The 26,287-nt window shown below is 40.5% G+C and overlaps 1 non-coding gene across 1 annotated transcript; it reads right to left on the bottom strand.

Moving 5' to 3' along the window:
• Positions 1–6,220: 6,220 nt before the first annotated feature.
• On the bottom strand, positions 6,221–6,327 carry LOC127090124 (small nucleolar RNA R71). The gene has a single exon (XR_007791655.1). It is a non-coding gene; the product is annotated as a small nucleolar RNA R71 (small nucleolar RNA).
• Between the last annotated feature and the right edge of the window lie 19,960 nt (positions 6,328–26,287).

Here is a 26,287-nt window from a genome sequence, read left to right as displayed (position 1 = left end):
ATCATAAAATAAATCATGGTCCCTCGGATGTTGCCTTCGAAAATACGATTTTGTCCCTCGATGACCCTTCGGTGTAGCCTACGGTTAAATGATGATCGTCCCTTCGAATGCTAAGGTATCCTTACAACTATTGCCTTCAATGACCTATCGATGACCCTACAATGACCCTTTTACATCCAAAGGATAAAACTACTTACTTCTCAATAGTAAGGACAGTTTTACCCTCATAAGGATAGGAAATGCCCATAACGACCTTAGGAAGGTATAACTCTTAATTACTGGATCATAACCTAAAACATTTTCCACCCCTCACACTTTGCAAATCCTAGAAAATCACCACTTGGTATACATTCATACTAGAATCATTACCAAGTTACATTTTTCTAAACCGTTTTCAAAATCAAACGAGATAAATACTTTGTATACATTCATACGAGAATCATTACAAAGTTAAACTCTCTTTTCGAAACATTTTTTAAACAATTCACGAACACTTTTCAGACAAAAATATAAGTGATCCAGCAATTAAGAGCCCATGGATAACCATGGATACAAAGGGTGCTAATACCTTCCCTTTGTATAATGTACCTCCCGAACCCAAAATCTATTGAGGTCTTTCCTGTTCTTTTCCACCTTTCCTTATTGGATAAAAGAAAAGTCGGTGGCGACTCTTGCTATCCGCGACATTGCGATAAAAAGCAAAATACCCCAAGTCAGTTCACCGTATGACAGTTGGTTTTGTGGTCTGACTTGGTTTTCTTGTGCAACATAAAAACAATCCAAATAGGTGACTTTGTGACCTTGTATCTTGATGTATACATGACCAAATGACAAGGCAATGCAAACAGTAGGAAGAGGGCATGTAACTTAACATTTTTCATGTTGAACATAAATTAAAATGATGAGTGGAAAGAGGTGAAAATGGATATAAAGTGCAGGTCCCATATCTGAAAAATGGCTGGGCCAGTTTGGCCTAAATGCTGCCTAAAAATTCAGTCCATGATACCAACTTTAGATGAGTGTATCTTTCAAACCAATGATCCAAATGAGATGATTCCAAAAAGGTGTGAAAGAGGACATGGAAAGGTACAATTTTCATGAAGAAAGTATTATCAAAAGATGCCTTGAAATGCAAGAAATCTGGCCAAGAAGTCTTGACAAATTTGCAGATTTTGGACTTAGAAAATTTTCTAAGTGTTCTAAAATAATGTCCCACTTTGACCAAGCATAACTTTCTCAATTTTATATCTCTAGAAAGCTTAGAACAAGAGGAACAACTTTCATGTTGGAGAAAGTTTCAAATGAAGCTTGCATCTGGATGGAAAATGGGCTTAAAGTGGGTGCAAAAATCATAAAAACTTGCCCTAAATGGAAAGTCAACTATTTCCAAATTTAGTAACTTTTCCAACTCCTGATTAAATGATGAATCCATGATCCAACCTTGATAAAATTTCACATGTAGGCTCCCTTAGGCATGAATTTTGAGATTCCACTTTCAAAATGTCAGGAGTTGACTTTTCTGGCTCCATAGTTGACTTTTCCCAAACTGTATGATTCTCGATTCCATTGATCAATTGAAGTACCTATGGCTCAAATAAAGAGATGATTTTTTGTATGTAGACCCTTGTGGACATATGGAGGGCCATGGAAAAGAGTTTCACCCAAGGAATAAGAAATAAATCGATTTTATACCAAACCCTAGTTTAGGGCAAAAATGATCAGGAATTGATTGCACTGATTGCCAATGGATCTTTCTGAGATAATTGTGGATCTTCTTAGGCCAAGATGCCTCTATAACCATGACATGAATGAGTCCCCTTTACTTCCCACCAAACATTGCCTGTTGCAGGTAGCAATGAAACCCTAATTCCTGATTAAATCCAGATGCACACTCTGAGAGCCCTGAATCTTCCACTGATGAACTGAGGACCATAATAAGACATATGGAACCCCTTGAGACCCTTGAGACTTGTATCTCAATTTTTCTTTGTGTGGGCTCCTTCTGTTAAGGAGTGATTAATCAAACCCTGATTTCCCAAGTCACTGATGCAGTATGCAATGAGTATGACCTAGTATGATGCTAATGCAGTGTGAAACATAATCCCATGCTTCCATGAAAAATGAAGGGTAAATTTTGGGGTATTACAATTATCAAGTGTAAAAATTCAACCGGTGAATGTATAAAGGGGGCATAAACTTGGCAATTTTCACAAAAGTTTACAAAGCGTGCATAATCTTCTAGCATACTCGGCCAATAGTACCCGACCCTGAGTATTTTTCTATACAAAGTTATTCCTCCAATATGGCTTCCTTATATTCCTTCATGTACTTCCCTCATTAGGGGACCTACCTCTTCTTTGTTGACCCATCTCAACATTGGGGAAGATCTACCCATCTTGTACAACTGTCCGGCTATCATGAGGTATCAGGAGGATATCCTTTTGACGCGTCGCGCCTCAGTCTCTTCATCTGGTATCTTATCCTGGGTTAAGTATTGTATTATAGGTGTCATCCAACTTTTTGCATTTATAATACCATCACTTCCTTGGCCTCCGTGCTTGGTGCTTCTAAAGTTTCTTGAATTACCGTCCTATTTAGCCCCGAGCCCTTGGTGTTGGCTAATCGAGCTAACATATCAGCTTTATTATTTTCCTCTCGGGGAATATGTGTCACCTCAAATTTAGTAAAACCTTTGGCTAGTTGTAGGACTTATTGCAGATACTTGAGCAACAATGCATCTTTCGTCTGAAAGTCTCCCTTGATTTGACTAGCTATCAGTTGAGAGTCGGTTTTAACCATTAAATGAGAAACCCCAACTTCTTTGGCTAGATTTAAATCGAATATTACTGCTTTATATTATGCTTGATTGTTGCTAGCTCGAAAGCTGAAACAAAGAGATTATTCTAGTATAAATTCTCCTGGTCCTTCCAACAATATCTCTGCTCCGCTGCCCTTGAGGTTAGATGATCCATTCACCGACAAGATCCACTGTTCTGACAATTCTCCCGGGATGGGTGCACTTAATTCCATTGGTAAATCTGCAACACTTATGACTTAATGCTTGTTCTAGGTGAGTACGTGATATCATATTCAGATAGTTGCATCGTCCATGCCACTATTCTTCCTGCTAGATCTGGCTTCTTCATGATCATTTTTGCAGGATAGTTTATTTTGACTATTATAGGGTGTCCCTGGAAATATTACCTGAGTATCCTGGAGGTCACTACCACTTCCAAAGTTAGTCGTTCAATCTTCTGATAACGAATCTCCGCTCCTTTAGAACCTTGCTAACAAAGTAGATCGACCTTTCTTCGTCATCATCGTCTTGAACCGACATCGAGCTGATTGTTTTCTCAGATACTGCTAAATATAAGACGAGAGTTAAATTCTCTTTGGGTCTGACCAATATTGGTGGGGCAGACAATAATTTCTTGAATTCCACAAACACCTTTTAGCATTCTTCAGTCCATACGAGTTTGGCTGACTTCTTGATAGACGCACATAAATGAATTGATTTATAACCCACACAAGATATAAACTTGGATAAGGCAAGTAGCCTCCATGTTAGTTGTTGGACTTCTTTTATAGATTTCGGGCTTCTCATTTGAATGATAGTCTGACACTTATCAGGGTTGGCTTCTATTCCCCGGTGCGCCAGCATGAAGCCAAGGAACTTTCCGGCCTTTACCCCAAAAGTACACTTATCAGGATTAAGTCTCATATTGAAACTCCTTATAGATTCAAAAGTCTCTTTTAGATCATCCACATGCCTTCCTTCCTCTTGCGTCTTGACTAGCATGTCATCGACATATACTTCAAGGTTTCTTCCTATTTGTTATGGAAAAACCATGTCCATTAACCTCTGATATGTAGCCCCTAACATTTTTGAGCCCAAATGGCATGACTTCATAGTAATAGGTGTTTTTGTTTGACATCGATCAACATATCAATATGTGGTAATGGATACAGATCCTTCAGACATGATTTATTGAGATCCGTGAAATACACGCACATACGCCATTTTCCTGATTACTTTTTTAACATGACCACGTTGGATAGTGATCACACTGAAAAACACCGCGTATTTGACTCGGATTGCACATGTTTATTAGATATTCATTATCATTTTTCTTGTGTTATGCTTTCTTTTTTGTTTTTTTCCAGGTATTTAGCTCTTTCAGGACCTTTTTAGAAGAAACGAAGCAAAAAGACCAAAAAGTTAGGGTTTTCGGCAAAAATTGTACTTGTGGCGTTCTGCATGGTGGCCGCTATAGGAGAAGCCATGACACATCAGCCCTCAACCAGGAGGAAACTGCCACGATTCCATGAACTTCCCCATTTACTCATATGGCAGGCGCCATGGAGAGGTGGCGGGCGCCACCTTTGAATTCCATGTTCCCACTAAAGAGAAGTTGAAGGGCATCCTGGTCTTTGCATGCTGCCGAGTTCCTCTATAAATAGGTCGTTCTAGTTTACTTCCAAATCATCCAACTTAGTTTACAACACTAAGACTATAATATCATCTATAAAAGCAGTAATCCGTCACATTGAGGGGTTATCGGACCTTAGTGTAATTGAGTTAGAGCACTTTGATTTTGCCGTCATCTTTATTTTCAAAGTCAAAGGTTTATTTACTTCCTTGTGCCAGATTTAAAGCCTCAGTTTGGAGCACGTTCTAATTTAATCGCCTTTTTATTTTACTTGTCATGCTTTACTTTATTTAATTCCTTGTCATGCTTTACTTTATTTAATTACTTGTCATGCTTTACTTTATTTAGTTTCCTGCCATTGTGTTAACTTTATTTAATTTTCTCGCCATTATCTTTATTGCTCGTTTTAATTGTTTTACACGCTTTACTTGTTCTTCACGCCTTACATTCTAAATTTTTTTTCATCATGTTCAACATCGTTGTATTTGTTTGTATTACCATGTCTGGCTAAATCTTTCAAAGGTTAGAATGTAAGGATCGCGGTTAAAGAGATGTTTCACATATCGCATCTGTAGAAATGCTTTAGGGGCTGTTTTGATTTTTAATTCGAGTTTTCTGAAATAAACTTAGTTAATTTTAACTACTCAAGGAGTGCGAAAGCACCCTGGCTTAGTTAACTAGGAATTTCTATCACTTTAAGGAAAAACAATTTTTGAAACTGTTTTCGGACGCGTTGATAGATTTAAAATCAGGAAACTCCTTGGGTAAACTTTCTGAATCAAAATCACTTTTCAACTAAGCTTATGAGTCTTATTTCTTAAAAATAGGTTTACTACTTTAGCGTTATGCGCACCTTTTATAAGTGACAATAAAAGGCCTTAATTTAAGGGTAAACTTGGTTCTGAATACGCGAAAGCGGCAGTTCCTGTTAAATGGATTCTTTTCAAGAGTAGAAAATATTGCCCCATAAGTAGTTCTATTTAGACAATTGAAGCACCGTTTAACTGACGTGAAATAGATTCAAGCCTATCTTTATCTGCACTATATTTATCATTTTATTTATTTAATGTTATTTTGCGACATCAATATCTCATTTGTACCGCCTTAGATAAACATTGTAACAATAGTAATCGATAGATTGACGATTTGGTCTCTGTGGGATCGATAATCTTTTATATTACTTTGACGTGATTCGTGCACTTGCGAATAGAGCGATCAAGTTTTTGGCGCCGTTGTCGGGGATCAACTTCGTCAAATTTCGTACCCTGTTGTTACACCGTCTAGACTACAGCATTATTAGCCGATAAATGCGAAGAACCCGTAGTACCAGAAATTTAGTAGATCCTTTAGCGGAACCCGAACGTTACACTCGTACACGCCTCTTACTCGTCCGAATTAAGAAAGCTATGGCCGACAATCGCGACTGGAGACCTCTTAAGGAATTTGCCCAACCCTCTGACGAGGAACCTAGTTCTAGTATAGTAAACCCCCTCATTCCTGCCAACAATTTCGAACTAAAACCATCTTTACTGCAATTAGTGCAACATAACCAATTCGCGGGTCTCGCTACTAAGAACCCAAATCAACATTTAAGAGTATTTATCCAACTAGCTGACACCTTTAAATCCAACGGTGCTTCACCTGATGCGATTCGTTTAAGATTATTTCCTTTCCCCCTCAGAGATATAGCACGTTCGTGGTTAGATTCACTTCCAGCTAACTCAATAACTACCTAGGAAGACCTTAGGAGAGTATTCCTTGCTTGATATTTTCCCCCTAGTAAGACTGCTGTTCTTCGAAACCAAATAACTAGATTTACTCAAAACCAAGGAGAAACACTTTTTGAAGCTTGGGAGAGATACAAGGAGCTGTTAAGAGTCTGTCCACACCATGGCCTAGAACAATGGCTGATCGTTCATACCTTCTAGAATGGACTCCATTATAACACAAAGATGAGCATTGACACTGTGGTGGCGCGCTGATGAACAAACCTTACCCTGAAGCTTGTGACCTAATTGAGGACATGGCCCAAAACAATTACCAATGGGGAACTGAACGAGCATCAGTAGAGAAAAAGGAGACCCAAGGTGGAATACATGAGATATGTTCTATGGACATGATGCAAGCGAAAATGGACGCTTTAGCCCTTAAGGTTGAACATATTTCTACAAACTCTAACACCGCAGTGGTAGTCCACACAGAGTGTGAACTTTGTGGATCTAAAGGACATGAATCGGCGGAATGTAACCTTTTGAACGACCTGAACACCGACCAAGTGAATTATGCCCAAGGTAACCCATTTTCAAACACTTACAACCCTGGATGGAAGAATCACCCGAATTTTTCCTATAAAAAACAGAACCCTATCCAAAATTTTGCACCTCAAAGACCACAAGGTTTTCAAGCCCAAAAACAAAATCAACCTATGCAAGCTGTGCCCCAGAAGCCTAACCTTGAGAAGATCATGGAGAACTTTATATCAGGCCAGACTTAGCAAAATAAAGAATTCCTAAACCAGAACATTCACGTAAACGAACTGATAACGCAATTAGGGACTAAGGTTGATCAGATAATTACTCACAATAATATGCTTGAAACCCAGATCTCACAGGTAGCACAAAACCAAGCCCCACAAACTACACCTGGAGGACAATTCCCTGGACAACCTCAACTCAACCCTCGAGGGCAAGCTAACGCTATCGCATTACGAAGTGGGACCGCTTACGAAGGGCCTTATAATCCAGCAATGAGCGAGTCCAAAGCTTCTAAAGAAAATATACCTACCAACCAAGGAGAGGAACCAGTGGAACCCGAAAAAAAAACCGACCAAGAAGGAGAAGCCAAGGATAAAACTTACAAACCACCACCCCCGTACAAACCACCAATCCTATATCCACAAAGACTTAAACAAACCAAAATCGATAACCAATACCAAAAGTTTATAAAAGTAATAGAGAAGCTTCATGTAGAGATTCCTTTCACGAAAGCCATCACCCAAATTCCATCTTACGCCAAATTTCTCAAAGACATCTTAACCAACAAGCGTAGGCTTGACAATCCCAAACCCTTGGAATGCAACTTTATTTCCGAGAATAAACTTGCTAAGAAGGAGAAAGACCCTGGGGGTTTTTCTATACCTTGCATTCTAGGGAGTCATGTGATCGACAAGGCTTTCCTAGACTTAGGCGCTAGTGTGAGTTTAATGCCCTTAGCTGTGTGTAAAAGGTTAAACTTAGGAGAATTACAACCAACTAAGATGTCCCTCCAATTAGCTGATCGATCCGTTAAGTATCCTGTAGGCATATTAGAAGACATCCCCGTTAGGACGATCAACTTTATATCCCGACAAACTTTGTGGTCATGGATATCAAGGAAGACAACGATATCCCTATCCTTTTAGGTAGACCATTTTTATCAACAGCCGGAGCTATAATAGATGTTAGAAGAGGAAGATTAACTTTTGAAGTAGGAGATGAAAAGATAGAGTTTATTCTTTCAAAGTTCCTGATGGCACCAATCATAGGAGACGCATGTTACGCAATTGATATCATAGATGAATGCATAAGGGAATTTGATCAAGAAGAACATATGATCGAACCATTTTCAAACCCGAATGAAAAGGATGACGAGCTAAAGGAAACAGAACCTCACACTAACGAATGTTTGGCCCTTACTCCAGACCTTTCACCAAACTTTCAAAAACCAGCTCAAGAACTTAAGGAATTGGCCAAGAACCTAAGATACGAGTTTTTGGATAAGGAAATGAACCGCCCAGTAATAGTTAGTGCCACCTTAAACCAAGACGAGACAAACCAACTCTTGAATATTTTACGAAGATACCCTTCTGCCTTAGGATACAACATCTCTGATTTAAAAGGTATAAGCCCATGTATGTAAAGGATCTCGCTGGAGGAGGATTCAAAACCTTCCAGAGAACATCAGAGAAGAATCAACCCTGTAATGAGTGAGGTGGTAAAGAAGGAAGTCCTTAAATTGCTAGAAGCTAGTATAATCTATCAGATCTCTGATAGTAAATGGGTAAGTCATGTACATGTGGTACCCAAAAAGGGACGCATCACAGTCGTGCAGAACGAGAAGGGCGAGCATGTGACTAAATGTATAGAAGGCGGATGGCGTATGTGCATAAACTATATGAAACTCAATAAGGCAACTAGGAAAGACCATTTCCCCCTTCCATTCATAGATCAAATGCTTGAGCGTCTTGCCAGACACTCTTACTTTTGTTATCTGGGTGGATATTCTGGATTTTTCCAAATACCCATAAACCCCGAGGATCAAGAGAAAACAACCTTCACCTGTCCTTACAGGACATTTGCTTATAGACGAATGTCGTTTGGACTCTGCAATGCGCCAGCTACTTTCCAACATTGTATGATGTCAATCTTCGCAGATTATCTCAACGGAATTATGGAAGTGTTCATGGATGATTTTTCGGTATGTGGGTTTGACTTTGAGAATTGCCTCATTAATCTTGAGAAAGTCCTAGAAAGATGCGTAGAAGTTAACCTTGTATTAAACTGGGAGAAGTGCTACTTTATGGTTAAAGAAGGCATAGTGTTAGGACATATAATATCTGAAAGAGGCATTGAGGTCGACAAAGCAAAGATAAAAGTGATAGAAAACCTTAACCCTCCTAAGACTGTTAGAGAAGTCCGAAGTTTTCTTGGACACGCCAGTTTTCACCGACGCTTTATCAAAGATTTCTATAAAATAACGAAACCCCTGACTGGCCTTCTGATAAAAGACGTTGAATTCATTTTCAATGAAAAATGTATCGAACCCTTTAATCATTTAAAACAAGCGCTAATTTCAGCACCCATTTTACAAACTCCGGATTGGACTCAACCTTTTGAAATAATGTGTGATGCTAGCGATTTTGCCGTAGGAGCTGTTTTAGGACAAAGAAAAAATAAGAAATTACATGTGATATATCACGCTAGTAGAACCCTAGATGCCGCTCAACTCAATTATACAACAACAGAGAAGGAACTCCTAGCTGTAGTTTTTGTAATTGATAAATTTAGGTCTTATCTTGTCGGATCTAAGATTATAGTCTATACATACCATGCAACTATCCGTTACCTTCTAAGCAAAAAGGATGCGAAACCTAGGTTACTCGGATGGATTCTTTTGCTACAAGAGTTCGACTTAGATATCTGAGACAAAAAAGGAACATAAAATGTAGTTGCTGACCATTTTTCTAGACTAGAGCATTTGAAGCCAGACCATTTACCTATAAATGATGATTTCACCTATGACAGTTTGATAGCTAAGTTAGATACCGTTCCCCTTGAACCTGATAGAGACAACTTTGGAACAGTTTCAGAGATTAGCAGAGTACCATGGTACACTGATTTTGTGAATTATCTAGCCGCTGATATCATACCACCTGACCTCCATTAACAATAAAAGAAGAAGTTCTTTAAAGATGTAAGACATTTCTATTGGGACGAACCACTCCTTTTTAAAAGAGGAACATATAACATCTTTCGAAGTTGCATCCCGAAAGAAGTTAGAAATATCATAGAGCATTGTCACTCTTCACCCTATGGCGGACATTCAAGCACTACCTATAACCAATTTGATGTACTACATATAATAATTAATATAATCAATTATTATATGTACCATTGCTTGAATTTGATGTACTACCTAACAACCAATTAATTAATTAACACTCTAATTAACACATCAAATTAATTAATATAATCAATTATTATACTACCTAACAACCAATTAATTAATTAACACTCTAAATAAATAAAATAAAATATAATAATAATAATATAAGAAATAATTACTAAAATTGGGTTGTTACAACTATGTTCTCCTTTTCAATTCCAGATTACGACCTTTTCCAGGTAAGTTGCGTTCGAGATGGGCAAGCCCCTTTAAGGTTTCCAAAATCCTCAAATCTGGAGCAGTTGAAATCCGGAACAATTCCTGTAATCCGTTTGTGGTAAATGGACAAAGGCTGAAGCAATATCAAGAAGGTGACATCCCCAGAGAATGCCCTGACCATACTCTGATCGACCCTCCGGTTCCTACCTCTGATATATTAAGTTCAAATCGTCAAGCTAACGACGTTAAACAAGCGCTGCATGGGAGGCAACCTGTCATGCCCCAAAATTTGCCCGTTAATATTACAAGGCATTTTTTCAGGACGCTCCAACTTATTTTTCAAGGCACTGATCCCAAAAGAACAAAGGCCCAGCACACAGATGGCCAAATCCAGAAAATGGCCCAAACTGGCCTGCTCGCTAGGCGAGCAAAACCTTCGCCTAGCGAACCCTTCGCTATGCCACTCGCCTAGCGAAGCTTGCGAATACCAGAAAATTCTGGGCTTCATTCTGAGCTCATTAGGTCACGAAAAAGCATTATAAATACTAAGGACTTCATTCAGAAAAGGGGGAACGAAAACAGAAGGAAAACGGAGGCGAAAAGCAAACACACGCGGCTGGAAGCTAACCCTGAGAATTCAGAGCAACCCTAAAGGAAACCCTGAAGGAAATTCGGCGGCGTCAAGGTTGCCTCCGCCCAATTCGACCCGATTTGCCAATCCAAAGCTGCAATTCCATTGCAAACAGGTTTACGTTGCTATTATTGCATTATGTTCTTAATTTGCATATGGCATTGTGTTTGAATTTATGAAAATGTCTTAAGTTTTGCATATGAATTCAAGTATGGATGAATATCTGGAGTGTTTAACCATGTGATCTATGTAATGGATGCCATAAAGTGTGAAGCTTACCGACAGTATACCGTTATCAAAACCAGAATCCGCAGCCGCTCGCTAGCACATCGCTAAGCGAGCATGCAGCGAGTATTCGCTGAGCCTTCGCTAGGCGAGGCAGCCGCGAACCTGACAGTAGCCGACTTTTCTATTCTGATTTTTCACTCATGTTTCATAATAGCCATGCGTTGTCTACCTGACCCCATTACTGTTGTGATTTCTTTTGAGGTGTAATTCTCGATTACACCCTGATTTGGTATTCTGACATGTTTGCTGAGTTTTGTAAAGGTTCACATATCCCCGGAAAAGGTAGCTTGATAGGTATTCCACTTTATTTGTGGGATACCCTTGTGGAGATTCACCCTAAATTACTTAATCGATTTTAATGTATTGATTTTAATGTGGAGATCCACCCTAAATTACTTAATTGATTTTAATGTATTAATTTTAATGGGGAGATTCATCCTAATTACCTAACTGATTGTAAAATATAGCCTTTGAATATGTGATCTTGGACCTCTCTTTGTTACCCTACGATATTATGGTATTACGGTCATGTCCCGCGAATGTAGGGATACACTTAGCAAAGACCCTTCGATTAAATCATCATGTCCCTCTAAAATAAATCATCATGTCCCTCTAAAATAAATCATAGTCCCTCGGATGTTGCCTTCGAATATATGATTTTGTCCCTCGATGACCCTTCGGTGTAGCCTACGGTTAAATGGTGATAGCCCCTTCGAATGCTAAGGTATCCTTACCACCGTTGCTTTCAATGACCAATCGATGACCCTACGATGACCCTTTTACATCCGAAGGGCAAAACTACTTACTTCTCAATAGTAAGGACAGTTTTACCCTCATAAGGATAGGAAACGCCCCTAAAGACCTTGGGTAGGTATAACTCTTAATTGCTTACTCACAACTTAAAATACTTCTCACACCTCACACCTTTCAAAACTAAACGAGATAACCACTTTGTATACATTCATACAAGAATCATTACAAAGTTAAATTCTCCTTTTCAAAACATTTCCTAAACACTTCTCAAACACTTTTTTTTTCCACACAAAAGAAAAACATAAGTGATTAAGCAATTAAGAGCCCATGGATAACCATGGATACAAAGGGTGCTAACACCTTCCCTTTGTATAATGTACCTCCCGAATCCAAAATCTAAATTAAGGTCTTTCCTGTTCTTTTCCGCCTTTCCTTATTGGATGAAAGAAAAGTCGGTGGCGACTCTTGCTAACCGCGACATTTGCTTTCCAAAGCAAAAACACATAAAGTCAGTTCACCGTATGACAGAACTGGCGACTCTGCTGGGGACTTAAAGAGAGGTTACCTTAAAAACAAGATCACTTATTTAAATTGTCTGATTTACTTTTAAGGGATTGCTTGGGTATTTTATGCTTGAGTGAAAGATCCTACACCCGGATCTAGTGTACCTTAGGTAAGTAGCAATAGATCATCGCGACTATCCGGCGTATACTGGAATGGTTAAAATGATGGCTACGGTTAATGTGACACTTTGGATTTCCTGATGTTCCTCATGTTTACTTGAGGAAAAATTTGGCTTCCGCGTGGTGTCATCAAAACATTAACCAGACCTTTAGAACCCTAATTGACTCATCCTAGCCATTAGAAAGTAGTGAGATAACTGACTTCGGTTCCGACTGGGGTTGGTTGATACTCGATACTACACTCTTTGAGATTGGACTTTAGGGAAGCTTTGGTCAACCACTTGGTGTTGCACTGAAGTGGACTTAAAGGAAGGTCGATGATTTGAGATCCTTCTAGAACCCGGTTACTATTCTAGGACAGGTTGAACCAACCAAACTTCAGTGGGGAGGGTACTTACCTATGGAACTCATGCAAGCCTTAAAACCCAGGAATGATTGTTGTGTGACTTGCTTGTGCTTGTTATTTACATAACATCATAACATCATAACATCATAACATCATGACATTGTGCTAACCATTTCAAGGACTTAGGGATTTAGCTTTGCTCCGTTAAACAGGTTATGGCTTCCAGGAAGACCATCCGGATCAATTTTGTAGTCATCTCTCCTCAACTCAAGGATTTAGTGTCAGAACTTCCCGATCATGCTCAGTTCATCAAGAAACATGGTTCTCTCCTCAATTTGGTTACCATCGGTTTCAAAGAAGACATGATGAGAGTTCTATTCCAATTATTCGATCCTAAACACCATTGTTTCACCTTCCCAGATTATCAGTTGGTACCCACATTAGAAGAGTTTTCCAGGCTGCTTGGGATACCTATCCTTGATCAAACACCTTTCAGTGGTTTAGAAAGGATTCCGAAGTCTGAAGAAGTTGCCGCAGCTTTACACATGACAAAGTCTGACGTTGAAACTAATTGGGTAACAAGAAATGGAGTTAAGGGTTTACTTGCCAAAGTTCTGATAAATAAGGCCCGAGAATTCTTAAAAGTTATGAATGTCCATGCTTTCGAAGATGTCCTAGCATTACTAATCTATGGTTTGGTGTTATTCCCTAATCCAGACCAATTCATAGACATGAATGCTATTAAGATATTTCTCACTCATAACCCTGTACCTACCTTGCTTGGGGACATTTTACATTCCCTTCACACCCGTACTATGAAGAGACAAGGGACTCTCATGTGCTGCATACCTTTCTTGTCTAGGTGGTTTATTTCGCACCTTCCTCAATCAGTCTTGAAGAATGAGCAGAATTTGAAATGGTCTCAAAGGATAATGTCGCTCTCCCATTCAGACATCCGTTGGTGTCCTCATCTCAAAGAAAATGTTATCATCATTGATCGTTGTGGAGAATTCTCTAACGTACCACTCTTGGGGATAAGAGGAGGTATTACTTATAACCCAGCTTTAGCCCTACGCCAGTTTGGTTATGCTCGAAGAGATGGTCCACATGAAGTAATTATTCAAGGCACTGTGTTTGACTATGACAACGACTCTCAAGGTCTCCGTCAAAGGTTTGTACGAGCCTGGGGCATGGTGAAAAGAAGGACTTTAGGACAGAAAAATTCTATTCCTATGGAACCTTATCTCAGATGGGTACGCGCCAGAGCTCGTGAGCTTGTCATGCCATATCTTGCAGTCGGACCGCTGATTGTTGAACCAGAAGTTGAGGGAGGTACTCCTCAGATCATTCCTTATCCAGATATGCCTACCGATGTTGAAGAATTGAAGAGATCCTGGATCCAGTTGAGAGAGGAAAGGGATACTTTTGAAGCCCAGTTCTATGCTGAGAGGAGGAAAGTGTTAGAACTTACCAGCCAGCTTAATGAGGAACGAAGACTCAATGCATATCTTCGCCCAAAAAGAAGCCGTCCCTGGGAGACTTGAGCTTTCATTGTATTTTTATTATTATTTCTTGTAATGAACAATGATTAAAGAAATTATTAATAAAAAGTTCCTCTCTTTTTGGTGGTTTACGCAAAGTTAAATTCCAAAAGTCCTTGAAAACATTTCATACATTGCATAGCATAACATAACATTGCATAACAGGTATTCTAAAAGATCAATGTTCTTACGGTCTTCCCTCTGAACAGAAAGATGGCCCTCAAACAAACCGTCAAAGATCTCCAGGCTCAGAATGCTCAATTCCAGGAGATGATGCTGAGCTTATCCAAAGGGCAGGAAGAACTGAAGGCTCTCTTGCTCGAGAAGAAGAAAGACCCGAAACCTGTGAGTTACATTAACCCGGGAAGGAGGCGTAAAGGACAGGCTGCAGGAGTCAAGATTAGACTTCCGAAAGAGCAAGAAGAGGAGACAGAAAATGATTTAGGAGAGGAGGATGTTGATCTCTTCAACCCTGAGGACGACGATGAAGATTACGAGAATGAACAGTACTCTCCAAAAGATGGCAAGTACAAGTTGCTAGAAGAACGTATGCTAGCTATGGAAGGCCAGAAGGCGCCCAGTCTGGATTTTGAAAGCTTGGGTCTGGTTTCCGACGTGGTCATCCCCCGCAAATTCAAGATCCCCACTTTCACTAAGTACGACGGTGCGTCTTGTCCTCAGATGCATCTGAGAGCTTATGTGAGAAAGATTCAGCCGTATACCACTGACAGGAAGCTTTGGATCCATTTCTTCCAAGAGAGTCTGTCTGCCACACAGTTAGAGTGGTACTATCAGCTCGAAAGCTCTAACATCCGCACCTGGACTGATTTAGCAACAGCTTTCTACAAGCAGTACCAGTATAATTCTGAACTAGCGCCTACTCGGCTACAGTTGCAGAATATGACTATGGGATCTAAAGAAAGTTTCAAAGAATATGCTCAAAAATGGAGAGATTTGGCTGGCAGAGTCAAACCCCCTATGACTGATCGGGAATTAGTAGACATGTTCATGGGTACACTGACTGGCCCATTCTACAGCCATCTACTGGGAAGTTCTTCATCGGGTTTCACTGAACTTATATTGACAGGTGAACGGGTGGAGAGCGGCATTCGAAGTGGAAAGATACAGGCGACTACCTCTGCAAGCACCAAAAGGTCCTACCAGGGGAGGAACGAATCAAATGCTGTGTACGATCAAAAGGGTCGTAACAAGAAAAATCGTGACCATACCATTGGAGCAGTTACGATTGCAGCACCGCCATCTCAAAACTTCCAGCACAGACAAGACAGGCCAAGAAGGCAGTTTACCAAGATCAATATGACCTTGGCACAGGCACTGCAGGGTATGCTAAAAGCAAATTTGATTACCCTCAAAGATCCTCCTACGAATCCCAACACTACTTCTCCTCGTTATAATCCCAATGTCAGGTGTGCGTATCACTCCGATAGCCCCGGGCATGATACAAACGATTGTTGGTCGTTGAAGAATAAAATCCAGGATATGATCGACGCTGGGGAAATTGAATTTGAGCCTCCGGAGACTCCTAATGTCATCATTGCACCTATGCCTAATCATGACAAGGCTGTTAATGCTGTGGATGACAATTCTCACGTTTCTAATGTAGCTGACTTAGCATCTCCTCTCCTGGCCATCAAGAAGAAGTTGTTGCAAGCTGGTGTATTTCCAGGTTGTGCTGAAAATTGCGATCTCTGTATATCCCGACCCAGTGATTGTTTGAAGTTGAGAAATGGTATTCAATGGCTGATGGACGATCATACAATTCTCTTCGAAAAGGTTCCTAAGGTGGAAGACCCTATGGAAGAAATATATGTGATTGCTAAGTCCAAAGTTCCAGTGAAGATTACCGCTCCTAGAGTACCTGTGAAGATTACTGCTGAACCCAAGGTAGCTCCCCTGATCATTACTGCACCTGGCCCAATACCATATTCCTCAAGCAAAGCCATTCCGTGGAACTATGGAGGTGATGTTTACATCCATGGTGTAAAGCAAGATGATAATTCTGCTAATTCTGATGACGTTGACATTATTGGGACTAGTAGAATTACTCGAAGCGGAAGGATCTTTTCTCCAGAGATCTCACCTCCAGTCCCCGAAAACCGAGGAAAGGAACCAGTCAACCCTTCTCAGTCAGAGACATCGGTCGAAGTTACTACCGAAGATGTTGCTAAACAAGAAATGGAAGAAGTGTTGAAAATCATCCGCAAGAGTGATTTTGATGTGGTAGAACAGTTGGGGCATACCCCGTCTAAGATCTCGATGTTATCCTTGTTGTTATCTTCTGAATCTCATGCCAATGCATTGATAAAATTCTTGAAGACCGCTCACGTACCTCAGGAGACATCTGTCGATCAGTTCGAAAATTATGTTGCTCACTTGGCTGTTGACAATGGCCTAGGCTTTTCCGATGCTTACCTGACACCAGCAGGAAAGAATCACAATAAAAAGCTCTGCATATCTCCATTGAGTGTAAGGGGATCACCTTGTCTCATGTGTTGATCGATAATGGCTCTTCTTTGAATGTGCTACCGAAAGCCGTGCTCGATAAACTTGACTGTAAAAGCATTGAACTGAAGCCTAGTGACATTGTGGTGCGTGCTTACGATGGTGCGAAGAGTGTTGTCCATGGTGAAGTGGTCCTCCCTATCAAGATAGGACCTCAAGTCTTCAACACTACCTTTCATGTAATGAACATTCGTCCTGCCTATTCCTGCTTGCTGGGACGCCCTTGGATTCATGGGGCAAGTGTTGTAGCCTCGTCTCTCCATCAAAAGCTGATATATCCAATAGAGGGTAAGATCGTCACTGTGTGTGGGGAAGAAGAGTATATCGTCAGTAGTGTGCATACCTTCAGATACGTCGAGATGGATGGTGAATTCTTCGAGACTCCGTCTCAGTCATTTGAAGTAATTCCTCCGACTAATCCTGCCCTTAAGCCAACTTCCTGTGCGCCCAAGGTTATTCGTGCTCCTCCTACTATGATTTCTCTAAAAGATGCTCAAGCTGTGGTTGAAGATGGTGGTCGTACTGGCTGGGGTCAACTGATCAATGTACCGTACAAGTCTGATAGATTTGGCCTAGGGTTTAGCTCTAAGAAGGTAGTCAAGGATCAGATTAATGCTGTAGAAGACGCTGACAGCGATTGCGACCTGGATAGCTGGATTTTCCCAACAATTGGTGACGGACTCAATAATTGGACGGCTGAAGACACTATCCCAATTTCCTTTAGTCAGGAGTAATTGTTATCGTCTATTTTAGTGCTGCAAATTTTTTAATTTTAATGTTTACAATTGAACTTCTTAAAGCACTGTGTCTATGCCCGGGGCACAATAGCTAATTTGTTAAGGGTTTTGTCATTTTCATAAGCATATTCACATTCAATAAATCAATGGACTTTCTGCATTCAAATATTGCGCTCTTTATCTTTCCTGTCATCTTCCAAACAAGCTATGTTTCTTACACACACTCACATAATAAATTGCAGATCCGCACCCACTCTGGATCCTATTGATAATAGTTCTACTACTGTTTATTATGACTTTGAAAATCCGATCTACCAAGCCGAGGATGGAAGTGAGGAAGAGTGTGTAGTCCCTGGTGAACTTGCCAGACTGTTACTGCAAGAGGAAAAGACCATACAGCCGCATGAGGAATCAATTGAAATTGTAAATCTGGGTACTGAAGTAGACAAGAGAGAAGTCAAAATAGGAGCAGGCTTGGAAAACAGTATCAAAGAAAGATTGATTCAGATGTTACATGACTATGTAGAGATTTTTGCTTGGTCTTATGAAGACATGCCAGGATTGGATACTGATATAGTAGTGCATCGTCTGCCAATGAAGGAAGACTGTCGTCCTGTTAAGCAGAAGGTTCGCCGCATGCGTCCTGAAATGTCTGAGAAAATCAAAGCCGAGGTTATGAAACAATTTAATGCAGGTTTTCTAGCGGTTACTTCTTATCCTCAATGGGTTGCTAATGTGGTACCGGTGCCAAAGAAGGATGGTAAGGTGCGAATGTGTGTAGATTACAGAGATTTGAATAAAGCGAGTCCCAAAGATGACTTTCCACTTCCGCACATTGATGTTCTGGTAGACAACACCGCTCAACACAAGGTATTCTCCTTCATGGATGGATTCTCGGGTTATAACCAGATTAAGATGGCACCTGAAGACATGGAGAAAACTACGTTTGTGACGCAATGGGGCACTTTCTGTTACAAAGTAATGCCATTCGGTTTAAAGAACGTCGGGGCAACGTACCAGCGTGCTATGGTGGTTTTGTTCCATGATATGATTCATCATGAAATAGAAGTATATGTGGATGACATGATAGCCAGATCTCATACTGAAGAAGAACATCTCGATCATTTGTACAAATTGTTTGAGAGGTTGAAGAAATACAAGCTGAGATTGAATCCGAACAAATGCACCTTTGGAGTAAGATCCGGTAAACTCTTGGGATTTATTGTCAGTGGTAAATGAATTGAGGTTGACCCGGCTAAGGTGAGAGCTATTCAAGAAATTCCAGTTCCCCGTACAGATAAAGAAGTCAGAGGTTTCTTGGGACGCTTGAATTACATTGCCCGATTTATCTCCCACTTGACTGCTACCTGCAAACCCATCTTCAAACTACTGAAGAAAAATCAAGAGATGGTATGGAATGATGAATGTCAAGAAGCTTTTGATAAAATCAAGAAGTATCTCCAGGAACCTCCCATTCTGATACCACCAGTTGAAGGAAGACCTCTAATCATGTATTTGACCGTGTTAGAAAATTCAATGGGGTGTGTGTTGGGGCAACATGACGAGTCTGGTCGAAAAGAGCATGCCATATACTACCTTAGCAAAAAGTTTACCGACTGTGAAACAAGATACTCGCTGCTCGAGAAAACTTGTTGTGCTTTGGCTTGGGCTGCTCGCCGACTAAGACAGTATATGTTGAATCATACCACTTTATTGATTGCTAAGATGGACCCTATCAAATACATATTTGAGAAACCTGCCCTCTCCGGAAGAATAGCAAGATGGCAGATGATTTTAACAGAGTATGATATCCAGTATACTACCCAGAAAGCAATCAAAGGAAGCGTGTTGGCCGATCATTTGGCTCATCAAGCAGTGGACGATTACCAATCTATGAATTTTGAGTTCCCAGATGAGGATGTCATGCTTGTTACTGATTACGAAAAACCTGGACCAGATGAAGGACCCGAACTAGGATCCCGATGGACTATGGTTTTCGATGGATCTTCTAATGCGTTGGGTAATGGTGTTGGTGTTGTAATTATTTCTCCCAAGGGTTGCCATACGCCTTTCACTGCTAGACTATGTTTCGATTGTACCAACAATATGGCCGAGTATGAAGCATGTATTTTGGGACTCAGAGCTGCTATAGACCTGAGAATCAAGTTTTTGAGTGTGTACGGAGACTCAACATTAGTAATCAGTCAGATCAAAGGAGAATGGGACACAAAACATCCGAATCTCGTCCCTTATCGAGAGCGGGTGTTGACATTAATCCCATACTTTGAAGAGATTACATTCGAACATATTCCACGAGAAGAGAATCAGTTGGCAGATGCATTGGCTACCATGTCGTCTATGTTCAGAGTCAGATGGGATAATGAAGCGCCCAGGATCACCATTGAACGATTAGATGAACCAGCATATTGTTATGAACTTAATACTGAGGGAGTAGAGGAGAGACCTTGGTTCCACGAAGTGAAAAGATATTTAGAAACTCAGGAATACCCTGAAGGGGCGTCCATCAATGACAGAAAGTTCCTGAGGAAGTTCTCCGCTAAATTCTTTTTGAGTAATGGAGTGTTACACAAACGTAATCATGATTCGACTCTGCTTCGCTGTGTGGATAAAAAGGAAGCAGAAAAGATTATGGAAGACATGCATGACGGTATTTTTGGGACTCATTCTAGTGGGCATACGATGGCCAAGAAGATTCTGAGATCAGGGTATTATTGGTCTACCATGGAAGCTGATTGCCACCATCACTCCAGGACTTGTTACAAGTGCCAGATCTATGCGGATAAAATACATGTGCCTCCTGCTCCATTGAACGTGTTGACAGCACCTTGGCCCTTTGCAATGTGGGGCATTGATATGATTGGAGAGATTAAACCTACAGCTTCTAATGGACATCATTTCATTCTTGTTGCTATTGATTATTTTACAAAGTGGGTAGAGGCAACCTCATTTGCTTCTGTCACCAAGAATGTGGTGGCACGGTTCATCAAGAATAGTCTTATTTGTCGATATGGCATCCCTGAAAGGATCATTACTGATAATGGTACTAATTTGAACAACAAGATGATTACTGAACTCTGCACGCAGTTCAAAATAAAACACCATAACTCTTCTCCGTACCGGCCAAAGATGAACGGCGCCGTGGAGGAAGCTAATAAGAATATCAAGAAGATCATACAAAAGATGACAGTAACGTACAAAGACTGGCATGAGATGTTACCATTTGCTCTTCATGGTTATCGCACTTCAGTGCGCACTTCGACAGGGGCAACTCCATTCTCTTTAGTTTATGGAATGGAAGTCGTTTTACCAGTGGAAGTCCAGATTCCCTCTCTAAGAATCATGAAGGAGGCGGGCTTAGATGAAGATGAATGGATTCAGACTCGACTCGATCAGATAAATTTGATTGATGAGAAGAGACTTGCGGCTGTTTGTCATGGGCAGATATATCAGAAGCGCATGACCCAGGCATTTAACAAAAGAGTCAAGAGACAGGTGTATCAAATTGGTGACTTGGTAATCAAGTGTATCGTTCTACCACAAGGTGATTCCAGAGGCAAATGGACTCCCACATACGAAGGGCCATTTGTAGTTAAGAAGGTATTCTCTGGTGGAGCCATAATACTTGCTACAATGGATGGCGAAGACTTCCCACATCCCGTGAACGCAGACATAGTCAAAAAATACTACGCATAAAAGAGTCCGCTAGGTCGACGTACCTAGGCAAAAGTAAGGGCATCCCGGCAAACCAAAAAGGGTTCGGGCAAAAATTAGGGATAAACATATAAAAATGTACACCCGGCAAGTCGAAAACCTGAAAAGGCGACTTGGGCAAAAAAGGGTATCTTGGTGGACTGAAAACCTGAAAAGGCGGTCCAGGCAAAAATTAGGGATTAAAGCGTAAGACTATGTCCCGTTCTCAGTCACCTTCAACCAAGTTCAAAGGACTGAACAAGCTAATCACTTCCATCCGACAGCAAGGGATGAGATGCTTGAAGACATAATGACAGTAGTGGAATTAAAATCAATAGGACTTTTTCTGCATAGCTTTCTCTTTGTTTTCCTGACAATTTCCTCTTACTAGGATTTCTGTCTCCCTGTACACGAATTGCCTGTTTATAGGCCCTCTTTCAAAATCAATACAATTTTATTTCCAAAAAGATGATCTTGTTTTACTTTTTCTGTTTTGTTTGCGTAAACGTCCATTGATTTAATTTGAATTAATATATGCATTTGAATATGATTGATGTTTACCACAATACATGCATAAAATAGCGATAGCAATTACTAAAAGACTTCAGGATTAAGGAGAAGGTCTAATCATGCTTTCCCACAAGTCCGATTGCTAATTCTATTCCCCCAACAAGAACCAGCTATTTCCCAGAAGAGGTCGGCATCACCAGACAGACGGATCATCTCTTCCATCCCCAGTGGATATTTCTACCATCAGACAGAAATCAAATACCCCCAGCTAAGAAAGGGTCATCAGTACAAATATCTCCAGCCAGAATATTGGGATTTATTTTCCCCTGGCAAAACTTTTTGGATGCATAATTCATTCATGCATCATTTCACAGCATACGCATCCATACATTGTTCGCATTTATTTTCAGAAACATAAAACATCCCATGCATCATGACATGGCATGAAGCTAACTCTATTTTTCAGGTTAACTATCCTCTTGATACAGTCAAAATAAAGATCCGTTCAGACGGACATCTTTATCGATTACAGATACATCTCTCAGATATACTCCAGGCCAACATTCATCCTGACATTCTCCTAATGATGGCATCTCTAAGCCCATCCCAGACATTTATTGTAAATACAACATATACAAATATTGTCAGACATAGCCTAACGTACGGTTCATTCTGATTTAGCCTAATGTACGATTCATTAGGATTCAGCCTAACGTATGGTTCCTCCAACTGTTCCAAAACAGTCTAGCGTACGACCCATTTGGATGTTCATCCCCTCAGATACGATCTCGCGTATGGCCCATTCTGATCTTTATTCCTCGGATACTACCCAGCGCGCGGTACATTCTGAAACGCGGTCTAGCATACGACTACCCTTTCATCCTCAGTTACAGCCTAATGGACGGCTCATCTTGCAACTCAGATACGATCTAGCGTACGATCCATTCTGATCTTTCCTCCCCAGCGAAGTCACCTGCCTAATGAATAACTCCTTCTGCGATTCAGATACGGTCTGGAACTGGCCCATTCTGATCCCTTGTCCCCAGCAGCATATAACACTCTGACTCCCCGGCGAAGTCGACTGCCTAATGGACGACTCACCGTACGGTCTAGCGTATGACCCGGTATGACACCCATGTCTTCAGATATCGTCTAATGTACGACGCACTCTGAAGTCCTCATCATCAAATTTCCTGGATGGTATCTTTAAGCCCATCTTCATCAAGACTAACGGTTGATTAACAAGTGGAAATTTTGGGGCATTCTAAGTGTTCAATAATCTTTCACCTCCAGACCACGAATGGCGTACATACCATTCTAATTCTCTCGATTCAAGAAAATTGAACAGGGGCGGCTGTCATACCCCAAAATTTGCCCGTTAATATTACAAGGCATTTTTTCAGGACGCTCCAACTTATTTTTCAAGGCACTGATCCCAAAAGAACAAAGGCCCAGCACACAGATGGCCAAATCCAGAAAATGGCCCAAACTGGCCTGCTCGCTAGGCGAGCAAAACCTTCGCCTAGCGAACCCTTCGCTATGCCACTCGCTTAGCGAAGCTTGCGAATACCAGAAAATTCTGGGCTTCATTCTGAGCCCATTAGGTCACGAAAAAGCATTATAAATACTAAGGACTTCATTCAGAAAAGGGGGAACGAAAACAGAAGGAAAACGGAGGCGAAAAGCAAACACACGCGACTGGAAGCTAACCCTGAGAATTCAGAGCAACCCTAAAGGAAACCCTGAAGGAAATTCGGCGGCGTCAAGGTTGCCTCCGCCCAATTCGACCCGATTTGCCAATCCAAAGCTGCAATTCCATTGCAAACAGGTTTACGTTGCTATTATTGCATTATGTTCTTAATTTGCATATGGCATTATGTTTGAATTTATGAAAATGTCTTAAGTTTTGCATATGAATTCAAGTATGGATGAATATCTGGAGTGTTTAACCATGTGATCTATGTAATGGATGCCATAAAGTGTGAAGCTTGCCGACAGTATACCGTTATCAAAACCAGAATCCGCAGCCGCTCGCTAGCACATCGCTAAGCGAGCATGCAGCGAGTATTCGCTGAGCCTTCGCTAGGCGAGGCAGCCGCGAACCTGACAGTAGCCGACTTTTCTATTCTGATTTTTCACTCATGTTTCATAATAGCCATGCGTTGTCTACCTGACCCCATTACTGTTGTGATTTCTTTTGAGGTGTAATTCTCGATTACACCCTGATTTGGTATTCTGACATGTTTGCTGAGTTTTGTAAAGGTTCACATATCCCCGGAAAAGGTAGCTTGATAGGTATTCCACTTTATTTGTGGGATACCCTTGTGGAGATTCACCCTAAATTACTTAATCGATTTTAATGTATTGATTTTAATGTGGAGATCCACCCTAAATTACTTAATTGATTTTAATGTATTAATTTTAATGGGGAGATTCATCCTAATTACCTAACTGATTGTAAAATATAGCCTTTGAATATGTGATCTTGGACCTCTCTTTGTTACCCTACGATATTATGGTATTACGGTCATGTCCCGCGAATGTAGGGATACACTTAGCAAAGACCCTTCGATTAAATCATCATGTCCCTCTAAAATAAATCATCATGTCCCTCTAAAATAAATCATAGTCCCTCGGATGTTGCCTTCGAATATATGATTTTGTCCCTCGATGACCCTTCGGTGTAGCCTACGGTTAAATGGTGATAGCCCATTCGAATGCTAAAGTATCCTTACCACTGTTGCTTTCAATGACCAATCGATGACCCTACGATGACCCTTTTACATCCGAAGGGCAAAACTACTTACTTCTCAATAGTAAGGACAGTTTTACCCTCATAAGGATAGGAAACGCCCCTAAAGACCTTGGGTAGGTATAACTCTTAATTGCTTACTCACAACTTAAAATACTTCTCACACCTCACACCTTTCAAAACTAAACGAGATAACCACTTTGTATACATTCATACAAGAATCATTACAAAGTTAAATTCTCCTTTTCAAAACATTTCCTAAACACTTCTCAAACACTTTTTTTCCACACAAAAGAAAAACATAAGTGATTAAGCAATTAAGAGCCCATGGATAACCATGGATACAAAGGGTGCTAACACCTTCCCTTTGTATAATGTACCTCCCGAACCCAAAATCTAAATTAAGGTCTTTCCTGTTCTTTTCCGCCTTTCCTTATTGGATGAAAGAAAAGTCGGTGGCGACTCTTGCTAACCGCGACATTTGCTTTCCAAAGCAAAAACACATAAAGTCAGTTCACCGTATGACACAACCCATGATTCCTTTTCCCTTTACTTCACTTTTATTATTTCGATTTATATTTTCATATGTTTATATATATATATATATATATATATATATATATATATATATATATATATATATATATATATATATATTATATATATATATATATATATATATATATATATATATATATATATATTTATGTTTAGACTAATAGTTGCAATGTTTGCGATTTCAGGTGTCCTCTGTTTTTAACTTAACTTTTCAGGATGGAGAATTTCAACACTATGCCTATGATCTTTCGTGACCCAGTACATGAGCAACGCTACACCATGCTTTCCCAGCGTCCAATACTGCCCACCAGATATCCTGATTCAAGCTGCATGGAAGCATTAGGCATTGAGCCTAGTGTCAGGCATTTGTGCAGTCAGCTGCAATGGGGTGAGTATACTGAAGTGATGCATGTGACTTATAGGAACCTCACTTTGGAGTTCTTGAGCTCGCTGAACTACGAGCCCTATGTTGGTCACGCTAGTGATGGTGGCTACATTAATTTCAGGATGTTTGGGACAGAGTACACCTTCAACCATAAGCGTTTCGATGACTTACTTGGATTTCAACTACTTATGATGCCTCATTTGAGCTCCCCATGAGCTATTTCCCGAGTAGAGACATTGAGAAGTTCTGGAGTGACATTACATGTGGAGGTAGCCCTGACCCTTCCACCCAAATCTCTAACAAGATCCATAATCCTGCTTTCATATATTTTCAGATGATTATTGCCCACACCTTCTTGGGGAAGAGTGACACTGATACACACGTAAGTGCTGAAGAGATTTTCTTCATGTACTGTACCACTCAGTCACGCCCAGTAGCTTGCGGAGATTTTCTGATCGAGAGTCTCTATCTTAATGCTCGCTCTGCTGCGAGTCCTATACATGTTGGAAGCATGGTAACCCATATAGCCTCCTCCCTAGGACTTGATAGAAAGTTGTTTCACCTAACATCTTACTGC

The sequence above is a fragment of the Lathyrus oleraceus genome, chromosome 5 (assembly GCF_024323335.1).
Source record: "Lathyrus oleraceus cultivar Zhongwan6 chromosome 5, CAAS_Psat_ZW6_1.0, whole genome shotgun sequence".
NCBI lineage: Eukaryota > Viridiplantae > Streptophyta > Magnoliopsida > Fabales > Fabaceae > Lathyrus > Lathyrus oleraceus.
This window is presented reverse-complemented; position numbering and strand designations above follow the sequence as displayed.